At 41.4% G+C, this 18359-nt stretch overlaps 1 protein-coding gene across 2 annotated transcripts in view; it reads left to right on the top strand.

Moving 5' to 3' along the window:
* Positions 1-1230: 1230 nt before the first annotated feature.
* The window catches only part of LOC140847800 (neuroepithelial cell-transforming gene 1 protein-like), a 77721-nt gene continuing 60592 nt past the window's right edge, over positions 1231-18359 (top strand). For both annotated transcript variants that reach the window (XM_073229155.1, XM_073229154.1), the window contains exon 1: positions 1231-1480. The gene's annotated coding sequence lies outside the window, so the exon portion shown is untranslated. The remainder of the gene's footprint in view (positions 1481-18359) is intronic.

Here is an 18359-nt window from a genome sequence, read left to right as displayed (position 1 = left end):
AGATTGCCTTTATTTACTCTTTCTAATATCATAAACAACAACCATGCCATTAATATCTTCATGTTGTAGGGGAAACAAAACTTCAGTTCTACCCTGTTTGGGTGTCCAGCTGGGCATGACAGTTAAAAGGACAGAAGACAGATTAACAGGAGGAAATGTAAGGGATTTTCACACAAACAAGGGAGCTCCATAGGACAATGAAGACCAACAGGAGTGGTAAAATCTTAGTGCTTATTTATATACTAGAGCAGATGAAGAGAGGCAATTGTGGGAAAGTAACTAAAATATATAAGGAGACCAAAGGAAGATGTTATTTTAATAAGGTCTGTTTGTACATTATTCTCTCTCCGTTGACTTCCCCCCATCTTCTGGAATTAGAATGCTTCTTTCCTCCAGGTATAGAAAGGGCAGTTTTCACAACAGAACTTCATCTCCTGCTTTCAGTGAAAAAAGGGAGGCCAGAATGCCCTTCCTGCCCCTGGTGTTCAACTGCCTGTAGTGCAAAATAATCCTAATGCCACAGTAGCATATTTTAGGATGGCATATTCTGCCACCCTTCGGTGCCTATGTAATTTTATTTCTTAGGATAGATTCCTAAGTGTCAAAGGAGAAGTTATTTTTGAAAGACTTTGATACAAAAAAAAGCAACATTTAAATTCAAAGAACGTGCTATTTAACAACTTCATTATTTGAGAAGTCCATTATTTGACGTTGTGCCTTTTGCTGCCTTCTTATAATTAGAGGATGAAGGCACTTTCACTCCTCCCCATTGGGAAGCAGGAGGGCTCAAAATTAGGTTTTACTGGTTTCCTAGGCAGCCCTGAGAACACATTTCCATTTCCTTTGATAACTGGGATTTCTCTCACATGAATAATTTAGTGTGTATGTAACCAATAAAACCACCTCATATTCGGTCATTACTTTCTACCTCTCTTCTCCCCAAATGCTGAAAAGGAATTAAAACGCTTGCAATTTGTCTTGGACTGTGGTGAAAGTCCTAATAAACAGTGCAGTAGGTATTGGGCTTTGGGGATTTAGGAACGGAGTCATTATTAAACCAAGGCCATCCACTAATCTGCAGGACTGCCCAGCGCACCACCTCACTTTTTCAGCTTCGGTCAGGCGCCAGAGGGCCTGGGAGGGTAGAGGGCGGGATTCCACGCATCCTAGCAACGACCTGCTGTTCTCTGATTGGTTGGACCCTTCGTGGCCGCCATTTCAAACCTCGGAAATGCGGCGGCGGCGCGCTCCTGACCGGAACTGCTGCGGGGGTAGAAGCAGCTGCGCGCGTTCCCCGTCCCTGTGGGTCTCCTGACACGCGGCCGCTGCCTCCCACCACCCATCTCCGCGCCATGGGGCCAGAGCCGGCGACCCAGAAACAGCCCCCGCCGCGGAGGCGAAGCCGCCGGGCCTCCGGTCTTAGCGCTGGCGGCGCCGCGGGGTCTTCGGCCGACAGCCCCGACCCCAGGCCGGAAGGCAGGTGAGAGCAGGGGCGGCAGCGACCGGGAACCCGGGCGTCCGGTCCGAAGCTCCGGGTGCGAGGAAGCGGGGACGGGAGTGGCGGGCTGCTCACTCCCTGCCTCCTCCCGCTCCTCCTCGACCCCAGCCCTTCCCCCGCCGGGGGCTCCTGTTCCTTGGGCTGGGCGGGGACGGTGTAAGAGGTCAGCCTTGCCCACCCCGCGCGTCTGTGCTGGGATGTGGGCGGTCCTTGCATGCAAAACCGGGGACCGAAACTGTCAGAAATGGGAGAACCAGAAAAGGCTAGTGAAGAGAGGAGGAAAACGTCAAAAATAATGAAGAGAGGCAGTGTTAAATTGTACACTAATTCAGTAATACTGTTCACCTCTTGCCTAACGTCAGATATTATAGATACTGGGAGTTCTGGTGAGCAGAACAGGTAAAGTTCCTGCTCTGTTGAAGCTTAAATTCTGGTTGGGGAGAAAGACAGTAATCAAATACCTGCTGTGAAAAAAGTTAAGGCATTGTAAGGGGGATAGAGATAAGGAGAGGATGGTGTTGCTATTTTTAAAAGCCTCTTTGATGATGATGGCATTGGAGCAGAGATCCAAAGAAATTAAAACTAATCCACGGGACTGGAGAGAGGCACAGCAAGTGCAAAGGCTTTGCGGTAGAATCATCTTTGGTGCATTTAAGGAACTGCACAGAGGCCATGGTGATTGGAGTGGAATGAAACAGAGAGGATGGTAGATGAGGTCATAGAGATGGCTGGACTGAGACCATCCAGAGGACTTTAAATTTGAATTAGTGAGTTGGAAAGCAAAAGGAAACGATGTGATCTATATTTTAAAAGGGTCACTCTGACTCCTATGGGGCAAGGATAGAACAGGGACACCAATTATGTTATTTTAGTTGAGACATCATATGAGATGTGGAAAATACTCATTTTGGGGATATATTTTGAAAGTAGAGCTAACAAGATTTGTAGATGGATTAAATGTAGTATTAAGAGAAAAGGAGAAAAGAAGGTTGAGTCTGAGGGTTTTGGCCTGAGCACTCTGGAAGAGTCAGTTTCCATGGTGTCAGAAATGAAAGACTAGAGAAAAGGTTTGCTTTGGGATATGTTATAAGACTTCTGTTAAGAGCTCATCACAATAGTTGTTTTTCTTTTCTCTTTTTTTAACCATTTATTGAAGTATAACACTCAAATGAAAGAGTGTATGGATCATAACTGTTTAGCTCAGTGAAATTTCATAAAGTGAACGCACCACATATAAATTTGGGAGTTATCAGCAAATACATTTGAAATCATGGTACTGGGAAATCATCTAGCTAGTGAATATCAATAAAGAGTTTGAGGAATAAACCCAGAGGCACTCCCAACATTTAAAAGGCCAGGGTGATGAGAGTGTTCTGGAGAATCAAGTGAGAACAGTATCCAGGAGGCTAAATGAGGAAAAGATTTCAAGAAAGAGGACATGATGACTCTGTCACATGTTACTTATAAGGAAGGACTGGAAAGTTTAAATTTGATAAGGAATGAAGAGATCATTAAATCTGGTAATGGGAGGAGCATATTCATCTTAACTAGTTCCCATAGAGTATTAAAAATATTGTATTTACAGTGTTTGCAGTGAGTTGACAAGGGAATAAGGTATGATTTATCTGGGAAATACATGAATGCCATACAGTAGTAACATGGAGATGGAAAATACTGTCCTTAACTCTATAAGAACTTGTCATCTTACAGGGAAGAAAGCTAAGTTAATAATTATAATGATGTGTGATAAAAGTTGCTATATAAGTATACATAGGATGCCATAAACACAAATATAAAGGATACTTAATCCTGATGGAGAACAGGAAATTATTCCCTTTATGTTGCCAGGCAGCTGTGTCTGGGGAGGCCTTTCCCTGTGCACTAGGTGAAACCTCACCCAGACTAGGGAAGTCTCCTGAGGATGAGTGTAGGTAAGAAAGGAGTTCATAAAGCAAGAGGATTAGTGGATGTTAGCAGCTGTGCAGACAGTAGAGCACAGGAAAGAGCAGAGGAGAAAAGGGAAGTTCACTGAACTGCTAAAAACTCCCTTGGCAGTTCCTAAAGCCAGGGTCACCTGGCATCTTGATCTGCACAGTGTGGGAACTAAGCAAGCCCCTACCACTCCAAAATTTGAGGGAGTCACAGAGCACTGGATGGAGTGAGATTTTGTTGTGAGAACTTCCCAAATCAAAGAACTTTTCTTCAGGCAGCGTACAAAGAGTATGATCATGCAGCCACAGTTCTGTGAGAGTCACCCAGGTGACAGAAATTTGCGAGCCGAAATCAGATTTCAGTAGCCCTTTCCTACTTATTTGCAGCACAATAGAGAGAAGACTTGGGGTTAAGACTAGAAAATTGAATGAAAAAGCAAAGTGACAAATACATTTACCTCCAGAGGAGGTCAGCAAGTTCTTGTGTTTAAAATGAAAAGAGTTCAGAGAAGGGCAACAGGCTTCTGCAGCAAGAAAGTTTGTTAAGACAGTGCACACTCAGGCGGCTGTGCAGGTGATCTCAGAGAGGAGGTGCACTTAAGTTTTAGGGTTTGGGTCTTTAAGGATTTCAAGAATAGGGCCAGGGGAGCATAGGCTGATGTGTGGTGTCATGATGTTTGTCTCCAATGAGAGACATTACATCACCGTCCATCATCAGCCCTCTGAATATTCTGTAAGATAAACTTAACACAGAAATTTATTAATTCTGTTCTTCTCCAAGATAATGGTGACCCTCAAGCAGTGAAAACACATCACTGAGAACTGCTTACGTTGCGTTAGGATGGGGTCTTTTGTTGGCGAATCATGATAAAATATGTTAGGAATCTTACCTCCTAACTCCCTGGTTTTTAGAATAGAATCTTAGCTTTAAGATGGAGTCCCTCCTGTTCTTACTACAGTAACCATTATATGTTGGCATTTCTCATCATAGGCAGGAAAAATTAATCATGTTACATGTCCCATGTTCCTATTCTACCTCACTTTTGTAATCCCAGTTTAGAGAATAGGTCTAAATGGGTGATTTCATGTAGAGGAGGAGAATCATGTTAAAAGGCCCTAAAGCAAATGAGAGTTATGAACTCTAGGTATGCTAATAATTCACTGTAACTAGATGCTAGTAGTGTAGGGGAGAGGACTGAAATAGGGATGGAGAGGAGGTAGGTAGTGATGAAGTACTGTGCTGAAGAGGTAAGATCCACATCATGGAGGGGTTTGGGTTTTATTTTCAGGTGATGGAGAAATACTGAAAGACAAGCCAATGACACGATCATTTTTGCGTTCTTAAAGTTGCTCTGTTTTCCATAAGAAAAATAGGTAACATTTTGGCATCCTAGCACTATTTAGATTTTATGAAAAAAAAAATGTTGGCAGCCGCGCTCAGAAAATAGCGCCCAATGCAGGGCAGCTGGAAGGCCCCGAACTTCCTAATGACAAATCATCCCACACCACTAAACTACATGCTAATTGCGCCTTGGCATAAGGACCAATGAGACCCACCAAATGGTTATGCTAATAAGGCATATGGAGCCGCACCAACCAGGTCAGAGCATGAGAACTATATAAGCAAGCCTCTCCTTCCCCTCTGGGTCCTGCCCAACTCATTTGTTTCACAAAGAGCTGAAGAATAAAGCTTTCTGCAGAAGAATCCTGCTGTTGTTGCGTGCTGTTCTTGCCGGCGAGGACGGGGCGCACGACAAGTGGTGCCGAATCCCGGGAACCAGAACATCACCGGCACAGGGAGGACCCTTCAGACATCTGGAGAGGATTCAGAACTGCAGGTCAGAAGAAAGCCCGGAGGGGTAAGTTCCGAGAGGCCCCTGCTTTTTAGGATAATGGTTGATGGTTCTCTGTAAATAAGGAGGCACCATGGGGAATGCACCGTCATTAGTCACGGCGCTGCAGACAGCTCTCAAAGAGCGAAACTTGAAGGTCTCCAGCAAAGTCTTAGGATCTTTTGTGAAGGAGATAGACCGTGTGGCCCCCTGGTTCATTTGTTCAGGGTCCCTCTCAATCCCGAGCTGGGACAAACTGGGGAAAGATCTTGATAGAGAGGAGGAGGAGGGTAGCCTGAAGGGAGGCACCAGGCCCCTCTGGGAACTGATTAGAGCTTGTCTGCAAGATGAGAGATGTGAAAAGGTAATAAAAGAAGGTCAGAGAGCATTGACAGATATCCAAGAGAGCATGTCAGAAACGGAACGGGAAACAGAGAGCGCGCGCGGCCGAAAAAAGGCCACAAAAACGAAGGTAAAGAAACCTCAGAGTGAGGGAGAAAGCCCGCCTAGGGCAAAAGCGAAAGAGCCCCGAGAAGCGAGTGACGATCGCCTCGGAGAAAATAGTAAATACCCCTGGAAAGAGTTGAGGGACCTCCAACTCTCCAATAGGGAATCTGAGGAGGAATTAACGTCCGCAGAGGAAGGGGAAGAAAATAAAACCGCAGAGTGTAGAAGTAAGGAAACCAGCAAAGTTGAAAAGCGGACCAAGGAAAAAATGAAAGTAGGGTGTCCCCCGACGCCCGTTGCCCCGCCACCTTACGTGAGTGGCGCACTCTCCTTTTGCCACCCAGATACTCTTCAGGCAATTAGACAAATGTTTCCTGTATTTGAGTATAATGGCGTACGCTCTCACCAGCCCCTGAGCCATAAACAAGTTAAGGAGTTAGCAGAATCCGTTCAGGCTTATGGGGTCAGTGCCAACTATACCATAGCACAAGTTGAGAGATTAACAGAGACAGCCATGACACCCGCAGACTGCCAATATGTAACTAAGGCATGCCTTTCTAGTATGGGGCAATACATAGAATGGAAGGCATTGTGGCATGATATCAGCATGACCCAGGCACGCGCAAACGCGGCCGAAGGACAGCCTGCGTGGTCATATGATATGCTGACGGGCCAAGGACAGTGGGTAGCTGACCAGACCGCCTTCCCCTTACAGGTATACGCACAAAAAAAACACGTGCGCCGCCAAGGCATGGAAAGCCCTCACCAACAAAGGAGAAGTATCAGGCAATTTGACAAAAATTATTCAGGGGCTGAGCGAGCCATTTTCTGACTTTGTCGCTCGTATGATGGAGGCCGCAGGCAGAATATTTGGAGATCAGGGACAAGCGATGCCCCTGGTAGAGCAATTAGTATTTGAACAATGTACCAAGGAATGCAGACAGGCGATAACACCCTGGAAACAGAAAGGGATACACACTTGGTTGAAAGCCTGTAGAGAAATAGGAGGGCCACTCACCAACGCGGGCCTAGCCGCACCCATATTACAGAGCCACAAACAAGCCAGGATCACTAACAGAAGTATTAAATGCTTTCACTAATCTGTCACGAGGCCTGTCCCAGTATCTTTCAGGAAACTGGTCCCAGGACTTTGATGGAGCACTAGAAGAACTGCGGCGAGAAATAATCCACATCAACTCCACCCGTCTAGATATCTCCGTAGCAGAAGGACTCTCTTCCTGGTTCCTCAGAGCTCTCTCCCACGTCAAGGAGTGGGCAGGCATGGCTGGGATGGGCGTGTTCCTGCTTGGAGGTCTCATGCTCCTACTCTGGTTGTTATGCAGACTCCGCAACCAACATAAGCAGGACAAGGTGATCCTTGCTCAAGCCCTAATGGCGATAGACGTTGGCGCCTCTCCCCAAGTGTGGCTCAACATGCTTAAGAAGGAAGCTCGGCTTTAGCTTGAGGTAGCTCTTGCACCCTGAGCCCATGTGGCACTGCACCAGGCCCGAGTACCTCAATGCTTAATCACAGCTTTCTTTAAGAAGCTCATGGTGCAAGAGGGTTGAGAAAAAGGGTCCAAAGCCTTTGTACCAAGCGGTCCCAACGCCAGCCAGAGGATGCGAGGCAAAGCACTGCAAGAGGTCTTGGACCCCTCTGAGAGGCATGCCTGACTGCATAGGGGTAGATGCCCAGAACCCCTCTCCAAAAAGGGGGCATCAGGAAGTATGATGGAGGTCAGGCCTCTGTCTCTGCCTCTGCTGGCAAGTTCCGCCTTGAGCTTCTGTTAGACAAAAAAGGGGGAGATGTTGGCAGCCGCGCTCAGAAAATAGCGCCCAATGCAGGGCAGCTGGAAGGCCCCGAACTTCCTAATGACAAATCATCCCACACCACTAAACTACATGCTAATTGCGCCTTGGCATAAGGACCAATGAGACCCACCAAATGGTTATGCTAATAAGGCATATGGAGCCGCACCAACCAGGTCAGAGCATGAGAACTATATAAGCAAGCCTCTCCTTCCCCTCTGGGTCCTGCCCAACTCATTTGTTTCACAAAGAGCTGAAGAATAAAGCTTTCTGCAGAAGAATCCTGCTGTTGTTGCGTGCTGTTCTTGCCGGCGAGGACGGGGCGCGCGACAAAAAAAGACTCCTGAAAAACGTGCTCATATTTGTAAACTTTCAAATTTGTGAACCCTTGCAGCCCACCTGTGCATACCAAATTAAAAATCTCAAGTGTAGGTGATAAGTTCGTGGCAAGTCAATCTGCAGTAGCCTAGATGAAAAATGATGCATGTTTAATCTGACAGCTCGTAGTGACATTGGAGAACAAGAAAGTTTGTGGATTACACTTTCAAGAGGTTTCACTGCAACAGGAAAGCAAGAAAGAACAATACAGGGAGATCACACAGGTTTGTGGGCAGAGTTTTAATAAGGGACAAAGTTGATATGCTGGGAGAAATAAGTAAGTAGAGGAGAGGTTGAAGAGATAGGAAAGGGCAAGTGATTAAACAAGCAACCGAGAAGGCAGAGAAGGACCAAGATTCTCTCCAAATTAAGGGTAGAGAATTTAACCTGGGTAAGAGCTATGGATGGTATAGTTTTAGGTAAGTTTGGGGAGTCGGGTAAGTTGTGAGCAGTAATTGGAGGGTTTTCCCACCAGGTTTCTACTTTTTGTGTGAGATTGGAAATTATGTCTGTCGGAAAAAGGTTGTTGACATAAGCAGCATGAGAGTAATGACTTGAATTACCAAGTCTTCTGTCTTTTTATCTTGGTCAGTGTGCCTGAGGATTTATCAATCATGTTGATCTTTATAAAGAACCAGCTTTGGGCTTTATTTATTTTTCCTACTGGTTTTTCTATTCTCTATTTCACTTATTTCTGTTTTAACCTTTGTACTATCTGTTCTGCTTGGTTGAGTTTTAGCTTGCCCCCTTTTCCCCAGTGTCCTAAGGTGGACGGTTATTTACTTATTTGAAATTTTTTTTTTCATAATGTAGACATTTATAGCTATTAATTTCCCCATAAGCACTGCTTTAGCTGCATTCTAGAAATGTTGATATTTTATATCTTCACTATCATTCATCTTAAATTGTTTTCTATTTCCCTTTTATTTCTTTTTTGACCCATTGATTATTTAGGTGTGTTGTTTAATGTCCACATATTTGTGAGTTTTCCAATTTTTTTCCTCGTGTTGATTTACAATTTCATTCCATTGTAGTTGGAGAAAATAGTTTGTATTATTTATGTCCCTTTAAATATATTAAGGCTAATGCTCTAGAATGTGGTCTATCAAGGAGAATGTTCCATGCATTTGAAAAGAGCATATATTCTCTTGGATATCATACTCTGTAGATGTCTATTAGATCTAGTTGGTTTATAAGATTGTTAAAGTCTTGTATTTCCTTGTTGATCTTCTGTCTAGTTATTCTACCATTATTGACAGCAGATATTGAAGCTATTACTGTTGAAATGTCTATTTTTACCTTCCATTATGTCAGTTTTTGCCTCATGTATTTTATTATTAGGTACATACATATTTGTAATGATTAAACTTTACTGATGAATCAATCCTTTTATCATTATCAGATGTCCCCCTTTATCTTTGATAAGTTATTTTGTTGTTGTTTTTAACTCTGTTTTGTCTGATGTTAATGTAGCCAATCTAGCTTCTTGTGGTTTGCTGTTTCTGTGATACCTTTCTCTGTCCTTTCTTCAAGCTGTTCATATCTCTGAAACTAATGTCTCTATAGACAATATATAGTTAGATCGTCTTTCTCCCTCCCCTCCCCTCCTCTGCGCTCTTCTCCCCTCCCCTCCCCTCCTCTCCTCTCCTGTCCTGTCCTGTCCTGTCTTTCTTTCTCTCTTTTTTTTGGGTTGCTTACCCTATTTACATTTTATGTTATTATTGATGTAGTTTGATTCATGCTTGCTATTTTACTTTTGTTTTATGTCTTTTGTTTCTCTATTTCTCCTTTATTGCTTTTTTTTTGCCTTAAGTGAATGTTTTCTATTTATAACAATTTATTTTTTTGCTGAACTTTTCATTTAAATTGATTTTATTGGTGCTCTTTTTTGTGTGGATTCATATTACATCTGGGCTGACTTGCTTTTCGCGTAAATACTGCCTTTCGTACTTAAGACAGGCTTACTGGCAACAGATGTTCTCAATTTTTGTTTATCTAGAAATGTATTTATTACACCTTCATATTTGAAAGATAGTTTTCCTGCATATAGGGTTATTTGTTGATAGTTTTTGTCTTTGAACACTTTGGGTTATCCCACTGCTTTCTGGTTGCCATTGTTTCTTGATGAGTCAGCTATTGATCTTCTTGGAATTCCATTTTAAGCAGCGAGCGTTAAAGGTTTTTCTCCTGTTATTGACTGTTTTTACTGTTTAAGTCTGTGCATGTCTCTTTTTTATGGTACTTGAAGTTTGTTGAGCTTTCTGTATGTGTAGGTTATTGTTTTTCTATAAATTTGAGAAGTTTCCAGCCATTATTTCTTCACATTATTTTTTCTGTTCCTCTCTCTCCTCTTCTTCTAGTACTTGTGTTACATACATGTTGCAGGGAAATCTGGTAAATAAAACTCATTTTTATTATGTACTTAAAACCAAGCAATTTCTCTTAAGGTAATTGTGCCAGCATATATGGGTGTTGGTACATGAAAGTAATCATATTTTTTATTAAGGTATAATTGATATATACTCTTATGAAGGTTTCACATGAAAACATTGTGCTTACTACATTCACCCATATTAACAAGTCCCCCCCACACCCCATTGCAGTCACTGTCCATCAGCCTAGTAAGATGCCACAGAGTCACTACTTGTCTTCTCTGTGCCGCACTGATTTCCCCATGACCCCCCACACACCATGTACGCCAATGATAATACTCCTCAATCCTCTTTCTCCTCCCTCCCCACCCAACCTCCCCTTTGGTAACCACTGTTCCCTTTTTGGAGTCTGTGAGTCTGCTGCTGTTTTGTTCCTTCAGTTTTGCTTCATTGTTAAGACTCCACAAATGAGGGAAATCATTTGGTACTTGTGTTTCTCTGCCTGGCTTATTTCACTGAGCATAATACCCTCTAGCTCCATCGATGTTTTTGCAGATGGTAGGATTTGTTTCTTTCTTATGGCCGAATAGTAGTCCATTGTGTGTATGTACCACATCTTTATCCATTCATCTACTGATGGACACTTAGGTTGCTTCCATGTCTTGGGTATTGCAAATAGTGCTTCAGTAAACATAGAGGTGCATATGTCTTTTTGAATCTGAGATCTTCTTTCCTTTGGGTAAATTCCTAGGAGTGGAATTCCTAGGTCCAATGGTGTATCTATTTTTAGTTTTTTGAGGAACCTCCATATTGCTTTCCGCAACGGTTAAACTAATTTACATTCCTACCAATTGTGTAGGACGGTTCCCCTTTCTCCGCATCCTCACCGGCATTTCTTGTTCCTTGTCTTTTTGATGTTGGCCATCCCAACTGGTGTGAGGAGATATCTCATTGTGGTTTTAATTTGAATTTCCATGATGATCAGTGATGTGGAGCATCTTTTCATGTGCCTGTTGGCCATCTGAATTTCTTCTTTGGAGAAGTGTCTTTTCAGATCCTCTGCCCATTTTTTAATCCGGTTGTTTGGTTTTGGGTGTTGAAGCATGTGAGCTCTTTACATATTTTGGATGTCAACCCCTTATCGGATATGTCATTTATGAATATATTCTCCCTTACTGTAGGATGCCTTTTTGTTCTGCTGATGGTGTCTTTTGCTGTACAGAAGCTTTTAGTTTGATGTACTCTCATTTGTTCATTTTTGCTTCTGTTTCCTTTGCCCAAAGAGATGTGTTCAGGAAAAAGGTGCTCATGTTTATACGCAAGAGATTTTTGCCTTATGTTTTCTTTTAAGAGTTTTATGGTTTCATGAATTACATTCACGTCTTTGATCCATTTTGAGTTTCTTTTGTGTATGGAGTTAGACAATAATCCAGTTTCATTCCCTTACATGCAGCTGTCCAATTTTGCCAACAGCAGTTGTTGAAGAGGCTGTCATTTCCCCATTGTATATTCATGCCTCCTCTATCATATATTAATTGACCATATATGCTTGGATTTATATGTGTGCTCTCTAATTCTGTTCCATTGATCTGTGGATCTGTTGTAGTGCCAATACCGAATTGTCTGGATTACCATGGCTTTGTCGTGGAGCTTGAAGTTTGGGAGCATAAACCCCCCAGATTTATTCTTGCTTCTCAGGATTGTTTTGGCTATTCGGGGTCTTTTGTGGTTACATGTGAATTTTGGAACAGTTTATTCTAGTTCATTGAAGGATGCTGTCAGTATTTTGGTAGGGATTGCATTGAATCTGTAGATTGCTTTAGGCTGGATGGCCATTTTGACAATATTAATTCTTTCTATCCAGGAGCATGGGATGCATTTCCATTTATTAATGTCTTCTTTAATTTCTCTCATGAGTGGCTTGTAGTTTTCACGGTATAGATCTTTCACCTCCTTGGTTAGGTGTATTCCTAGGTGTTTTATTCTTTTTGATGCAATTGTGAATGGAATTGTTTTCCTGATTTTTCTTTCTGCTAGTTCATTGTCAGTATATAGGAATGCCACCAATTTCTGCATATTAATTTTGTATCCTGCAACTTTGCTGAGTTCAGTTATTCCAGTAGTTTGTTGGTGCATTCTTTAGTGTTTTTTTATGTTCAATACCATGCCGTCTGCAAACAGTGACAGTTTAACTTCTTCCTTACCAACCTAGATGGCTTTTATTTCTTTGTATTGTCTGATTGCTGTGGCTAGGACATCCAGAACTATGTTGAATAAAAGTATGTAGAGTGTCTTGTTCCCGATCTTAGAGGAAAAGCTTTCAGCTTCTTGCTGTTAAGTATGATATTGGATGTGGGTTTGTCAGATATGGCCTTTATTATGTTGAGGTACTTGCCCTCTACTCAGTTTGTTGAGAGTTTTTTATCATGACTGAATATTCATTTGTTCGAATGCTTTTTCAGCATCTATGGAGACGATCATGTGATTTTTGCCCTTCTGTTTGTTGATTTGGTCTGATGTTGATGGGATTTTCTCATATTTACCATCCTTGCATCCCCGAAATACATACCGCTTGATCATAATGGATGATCTTTTTGATGTATTTTTAAATTTAGTTTCTAATATTTTGTTGAGGATATTTGCATCTTTGTTCATCACGGACATTGGTCTGTAATTTTCTTTTTTTATGGTGTCTTTGCCTGGTTTTGGCATTAGAGTGTTGCTGGCCTCATAGAATGAGTTAGGAAGTATTCCCTACCTTCTACTTTTTGGAAAACGTTAAGGAAGATGGGTGTTAGATCTTCTCTAAATGCTAAAATTCAGTGGTGAAGCCATCTGGACCAGGCCTTTTGTTTTTAGGTGGTTTGTTGATTACCAGCTGAATTTCACTGCTGGTAATTGGTCTCTTCAGATTTTCTGTTTCTTCCTGGGTCAGTCTTGGAAGGTTGTATTTTTCTAGAAAGTTGTCCATTTCTTCTAGGTCATCCAATCTGTTAGCATATAATTTTTCATAGTATTCTCTAATAATTCTTTATATTTCTGTGGTGTCTGTAGTGATTTTTCCTTTCTCATTTCTGATTCTGTTTATGTGTATAGACTTTCTTTATTGATAAGTCTGTCTAGGGGTTTATCTATTTTGTTTATTTTCTCAAAGAACCAGCTCCTGGTTTCATTGATTCTTTCTCTTGTTTTATTCTTCTCAATTTTATGTATTTCTGCTCTAATCTTTATTATGTCCCTCCTTCTACTCACTTAGGGCCTCATATGTTCTTCTTTTCCTAGTTTCATTAATTGTGAGTTTCGACTGATCATTTGTGATTCTTCTTCTTTCCTGAAAGCCCTGTATTGCAATATACTTCCCTCTTCGCATGGCCTTTGGTGCAACCCATAGATTTTGCAGTGTTGAGTTATTGTTGTTATTTGTCTCCATATATTGCTTGACCTCTGTTTTTATTTTGTCATTGATCCATTAACTATTTAGGAGCCTGTTGTTAAGCCTCTGTGTTTGTTGGCTTTTTTGTTTTCTTTGTATAATTTATTTCTAGTTTTATATCTTGTTAATGTGGTTGGTACGATTTCAGTCTTTCTGAATTCACTGAGGCTCTTTTTGTGGCCTAATGTATGATCTATTCTTGAAAATGTTCCCTATGCACTCGAGAAGAATGTGTATCTGCTGCATTTGGGTGGAGTGTTCTGTAGATGTCTGTTAGGTCCATCTGCTCTAATGTTGTTCAGTGCCTCTGTCTCCTTACTTATTTTCTGTCTGGTTGATTTGTCCATTGGGAGGAGTAGTGCGTTGAAGTCTCCTAAAATGAATGAATTGCATTCTGTTTCCCCCTTTAATTCTTTGAGTATTTGTTTCACATATGTAGGTGCTCCTGTGTTGGGTGCATAGGTATTTATAATGATTCTATCCTCTTGTTGGACTGACCCCTTTATCATTATGTAATGTCCTTCTTTGTTATTTTCTTTGTTTTGAAGTCTGTTTTGTCTGATACAAGTACTGGAACCACTGCTTTTTTTCTCCCTATTATTTGCATGAAATATCTTTTTCCATCCCTTTATTTTTAGTCTGTGTATGTCTTTGGGTTTGAAGTGAGTCTCTTGTAGGCAGCATATAGATAGGTCTTGCTTTTTATCCATTCTGTAACTTTGTGTCATTTGATTGGTACATTCATCCCATTTACATTTAGAGTGCTTATCGATAGATACTTGTATTGCCATTGCAGGCTTTGGATTCATGGTTACCAAAGGTTCAAGGGCAGCTTCTATACTATCTAACATTCTAACGTAACTCGCTTATTACGCTATTTCAAACACTGTCTAAAGGGGTTTTCTTTCCTCCCTTCTTTTTCTTCTTCTGCCACTCTTTATATATTAGGTGTCATATTCTGTACTCTTTGTATATCCCTTGAGTGACTTTGGGAGAAGTTGATTTAATTTTGCATTTGCCTAGGTATTTATTGGTCTAGTTCCTTTACTGTGGTTTTATTTTCTCTGGTGACAGCTATTTAGCCCTGGGAGCACTTCCATCTAGAGCAGTCCCTTTGAAATATACTGTAGAAATGGTTTGTGGGAGATAAATTTCCTTAACTGTTGCTTATCTGGAAATTGTTTAATCCCTACTTCAAATTTCAATGATAGTCTTGCTGGATAAAGTATTCTTGGTTCCAGGCCCTTCTGTTTCATTGCATTAAATATATCATGCCACTCCCTTCTGGCCTATAAGGTTTCTGTTGAGAAGTCTGATGATAGCCTAATGGGTTTTCCTTTGTATGTGATCATTTCTCTCTCTCTGGCTGCTTTTAATATTCAGTCCTTGTCTTTGATCTTTGCCATTTTAATTATTATATGTCTTCGTGTTGTCTCCCTTGGATCCTTTGTGTCACAAGATCTGTGCACTTCCATTTCCTGAGAGACTATTTTGTTCCCCAGATTGGTGAAGTTTTTGTCAATTATTTCCTCTAAGAGACTTACTTCCCCTTTTTTTCTCTTCTTCTGGAACCTCTATAATATGAATATTGTTTCATTTGTATTTTCATTCTTAGAGATCCTTTTTTTTCTGTGCCTCAGCTTCTTTGTATTCCTGTTCTCTAATTTCTATTTCATTTACCATCTCCTTCACCTCATCTAATCTGCTTTTAAATCCCTCCATTGTGTGTTTCATTTCAGATACTGCATTTTCAAAGTTTCTCTCTCTTTCTTGAAATCCTCCCTGAGAACTTGATTATTTTTCTCCAGTTCCATTAGCATGTTTATGATTTTTATTTTGAAATCTTTATCAAGAATATTGGTGATTTCAGTTGCACTTAGCTCTCTTTCTATTGTTTGAGGGATTTTGGTTTGTACAAGATTCTTTTGCCATTTCATATTTCTAGTGATTCCTGTGGAATAATAACTTAGTGTAGGTCGTGGTGCCCTCTTTTTCCTGGAAGCTCTACTCTCTGGACCTGTCCAGCATCTGGAGCGATGGCAGGTGCACAGGTGAGCGTTGCTGGTGCCTACTGGGAAGTAAGAGCTCTTTTCTGCTCACCAGCTGCAGTGCCTGCCTTCATTCCCAGGGCCAGTTGGCTGAGCACGCATGATTGAGCCTCTGCGTTATGCCCTTGTAGCTCCTGTAGGCAGGACCGCCCTCTGGCTGGCCTGGCACTCTGGTGGAGGCAGCAGTTTTGCAAACTGTTACCAGCCGGGAGGAAGGAGCATCAGGCTGCATGTCACGTTAGGGGGACTCAGCGCTTTGCCTACCAAGGGGTAGAGCACCTGAAGCTCCTGAGAGTTCCCAGTCTGCTGGGCTGAGTGTACCAGGACAATTTAGTCCACCTGTCCTTTCTCCTGAGCAGTAAGCTCTGGGTAATCCTTGCCCCTTTAGCAGTCCACTAACTACTGGGGTGTCTTTCAAAGTGCCCACCTTTCTTTTGTCCCAGAGAATCTAGTTGTGGGTACTTGTTCTTCACAAGTGGCTGGAATCTCAGTCTCTCCATGTATTTTGCCTGTCTTTGCTTTCCAACCCCACTAATCTTCAGAACACTATGTAATGTGGGTTCGTGTTCCCAGAGCAGCTCTCCAGGGGTGGTTGTTTAGCAGTCCTGGGCTTCTACTCCCTGCCCACTCTGTTTCTCATCCTCCTTCCGGTGAGTTTGCAAATGAGGAGGGCTTGGGTACCACTGAATTGCAGCTTTCCTACCTACTCTTTACTGTAAGGTCTTCTCTTTTCCCCAGTTGTAGGCTGTCTGTTGCAGTCTTCTTTCTAGTCGCTCTTTCAGGATTATTTATATTTGCTGTATTTTCATGTTATTTGTGGTTTTGGGAGGAGGTTTCTGCCTCACTTCTTACGTTGCCATCTGCCATGGTAGATTTTTAGTTCAAAAAAGCCTGGGATCTTTAATAGTCTTTTCAGACAATTGTGGATATTTCTCTTTGGTAATATGCTAGGACTGACAAGTGGTAGTTTCTTAATAGTTGGCAGCAGTTTGGAATCTGAAACTGTATTAATGAAGGTTTCTTTTTCTGTTATAGTAAAATCCAGTGGTCTTTGAAATTTTAAATGAGCCTTTTTTACCAATGCATGTTTTTGTGACATTATGTATTGATCATTTGGAAAATGTTGGTGCACTGCATTATGCAGGTCTTCCAAAGGTAAATACATACTGTTAAATGCCAGCAAAATATCACAATTATTAATATCACCACCAAACTCATGTGAAAACTTTTTAGTGTTGAGAAGATATCATTCTTACACAGATGGGTACAATTTTCAAAAATTCTGATTTTCACTTGAAAGCTCAAATTTTATCACTGGCAGCAATGCTCCATTGTACCATTATAGAGTTAAATGTCTGCAAAATACAAGTTCAAATAATGATGATAGTTTTTCTGTTGGCCACACTCTCATGTAAAAATATTGTACTATGGAAATGAACAGCTAATATAGCTCACAATTCAATCACACAACTGCTTTTCCTCAAGACAAGCTGATTACACTGTTACCTTATTCAGAAAGGATTTCCCCCTTCCTGGCAATTTGTATCTTTAAATTGATACATATGATCCATTTACATTTACTGTTTAATTCTTGTTCCTTTGAAGTTAATGTGGTCTGTCTTTGGCTGGTTTTAAGAATAGGGAAGAGAAGTTATGACCAAGTGTACAAATAGAGGTTTTGGCTTTAGATAATACATTATTAAAGAGAAAAGAAAAAGTTTATGGTATGTTGGCAGATTGAACAGTACAAGCATGTGGCATATAATACAGTAAGATTCATAAGCTGCAAATGAGGTGGGGATGAGGAAGGAGTATTGAAAGAGTAAAGAGAGAAAGATTTGAGTTATTTCAGAGGGTAGGAGAGGAAATGACAAGGGAAATATAATAGCTTTCTGGGCAGGACTCAAGACCCATCTGAAATTTGTAGTCAGGAGTTTAAAGTGAAACTTGTCAGCTTTTGTTGGGGGTGTATATACGTACATGTGCATGCATAACTACTTTTTAGAGAGCCGGCCCTTTAATCAACCTGGCCCAAGTGGTTGGAGCTCATTGCTAAGTACACCCATTGCTAATTGTCAGTCCTCCGATCCTAGCAGGAAATTGGCTAGACTAGAGAAGGAGCTAGGGAATAGAAATGGCTAAGATGTGCAGAACCTAAAAGAAATAACTTAGTTTTAAATCTGTACCAAGTTAAATAAAGTGTTGTGAAGCTGATTCGCCTCTGCTAAATGTTCATACTTGGAACTACTTCATGCTGAGGTAAAGAAAAAAATTTTTGGACATAATGTGTGTGTGCTGACTGCTATAGTATTATAGCAAGGGAAAAGATAATTAGGGGGAGAAAAGAGCAGAAACAACCAGAATCCAATGAGGTGTAAGTTTTCTATGTTAGGCTTTTTATGTCAGGCTTCTGAACTGCATTCCCCTCTTAACTTCCTCCTCTGTCTGTTCTGGGTAGTAGGAAAGAGTTGTGTCCACTGACAGCCCTGAGCCGCACCACGTGGTTCAGAGCTCAGAAGAAGGCCTGTTTTTCTGGCCTAGTTTTCCTGACAGTTTGTTCTGGCTCCAGGGTTGAGTCAACTCTTTTCTCTGGGAATGTACATTTGTTTAG

This window comes from Manis javanica, chromosome 2, assembly GCF_040802235.1.
Source record: "Manis javanica isolate MJ-LG chromosome 2, MJ_LKY, whole genome shotgun sequence".
NCBI classification, from domain to species: Eukaryota; Metazoa; Chordata; class Mammalia; order Pholidota; family Manidae; genus Manis; species Manis javanica.
The sequence above is the reverse complement of the archived record's forward strand: the minus strand, read 5'-3'. Positions and strand labels throughout refer to the sequence as shown.